The sequence below is a fragment of the Mus caroli genome, chromosome 6, assembly GCF_900094665.2.
Source record: "Mus caroli chromosome 6, CAROLI_EIJ_v1.1, whole genome shotgun sequence".
Classification (NCBI taxonomy): domain Eukaryota; kingdom Metazoa; phylum Chordata; class Mammalia; order Rodentia; family Muridae; genus Mus; species Mus caroli.
This window is the reverse complement of record NC_034575.1, coordinates 122,984,505-122,986,613: the sequence shown is the minus strand read 5'-3', so window position 1 is coordinate 122,986,613 and position 2,109 is coordinate 122,984,505.

Sequence of the window (2,109 nt, the reverse complement as noted above, 5' to 3'; positions counted from 1 at the left end):
AACCCTGTCTCGAAAAACCAAAAAAAAAAAAAAAGAAGAAGAAGAAACACTGACAACCTGGATGTGGTGGTACCCACTTGCAATCCCAGCTTAGGGAGCCCAGACCTGGGCCAAGAGCATTGTGAGTGTGAGGACCTGGGCTACATACGGAAATCCTGTCTCAGCACGAAACATGAAAAGTGAGGAGGTGCAGGATATGTCTTTTGGCTCTTGCATTTATAAATTCTGTCCATGGATGATGGCTAGTTGGCTCTGTTGCTTCTGTGGGAGGTTGGAACATCTTGGTAGGGACCAAGTAGCAGACCACCCTCATGGAGAGTGGGGGCTGGGCACCCTTTAAGGACTATACCCCCAAAGAGCCAACTTTTCACCCATTGGCCTCTCCCTGTAAAGATTCTATTACTACCTATCAGTAACACAGAGTAGGGACTAAACCTTCAACACAGGGACCTCTGGGAACACTCAAGATCCAAACTACAGTACCATCGTATAGAAGGATATGCTCAGGAAATGAAGTATAAAGTCACTCTCCATAAAACAGGATTCTGAGGAATCTGTGAAAACAACACACGGTTGGATTTCCACCCTAAAGGAATTCTAAAGGTTTGTTTACCATAAAGTGATCAAAATGAAATAGGTGGTCAGGGAGATGACTCAGGTAGGAAGTGCTTGCATGGCCTGAATTCAGATCCCTACATACACACATACAAAACCTGGGTGGGGCGGGACACATCTGTAATGAAATGCTAAGGAGGCAGAGGCAAGATGATCCCTGAAGCTCACTGACTGGCCAGCCTAGCCCACTTGGTTCACTGAGAGACCCTGCTTGCTTGCTTGCTTGCTTGCTTGCTTGCTTGTCTGTCTGTCTGTCTGTCTGTCTGTCTGTCTGTCTGTCTGTTTGTTTTTAAGGCCAGGTAGATGACTCAATGATTAGGAGAGCTGGCTGTTTTTCCAGAGGACACAGGTTCCATCCCCAGCATCCACATGGTATCTCACAGTCATCTGTAACTCCAGTCTCAAGGAATCCAGCGTCCTCTTCTGGTCTCTGTGGGCACTGTGTGCATATGGTGCACAGACAGACACGCAGACAAAACACTGGTGCACATAAAGTCAAGACAAATAAGGGGTAAAAGGGGCCGAGGAAGAACCTGGTGTTGACCTCTGGCCTCCACAGGCTCATGCATGCACACACACAAAGGAACTGTGCTTGGGTGAATGGTCAGGCATAGGAAATAAGGTTTATTCCGGAGAGTATCTTGCTTCATCTGGATCCCCACACTCACACCCATAAGGATACAATACAGTTCCCATGAGGTATGAAAGGCTGGAACTGCCATCCTCATTTTGGCAGGCTTGCAAACTGAGACTCGAGAACAATAACAAGCTTTGCCAAAACCATATTCTAAAGTAGGATGGGACTAAGATAAACACTAGTTAGGGCTTCATTGCGGACTTCAGGCCACATGTGTAAGTTACTGTGAGCTCAGAACATTGACGTCCCAGCTCCTAATAAAACCCAGAAGCCCCGCTCACAGGGCATAATTAGAACAGGAAGAGGCCACTGAAAATAGATCCTGGGAGTTTTTAGAGAGCAGTGAGCGACAGGAGAAACTATATACAAATTGTCTAAATATGCACTGAAGAAAATATCATGTGGGCTATAGTTCTTTGCTATGTGCAAACATCTTAGGATAAATAATCAAGAATTGACTCATCTACAGATCATTTTTCCTGCTCAATTTTATGACTGCTTATATGGTTAGGTTTCGGCTTTGGAAGTAGTCCAATCATCCCTTCATCGGGTATCCTAAGAGCCCTTTCTCCACCATTGGCTGAGGCATCTTCTGAATTCTAAAGCCCTCTTTCTTAACTCCCCGCTGTGCGCTTCCTCAGTACTCTGCCAGCTCCTTTGTAGGGGTGACTATCCACACGATTACAGCAATCCCCAGGCAATGTAAGGACCAACAGCTTCTGCAAGGTTTGCCCTTTACGTCCTGAAGGTATCTCACACTAAGAGGATGACCTCATGTTTTACAAAGATAAGTCCATTCACAAGTGTCTGGCTCACTGATATCCTTAGCTTGATTCATCCCTCAAGACTTGGGGCAA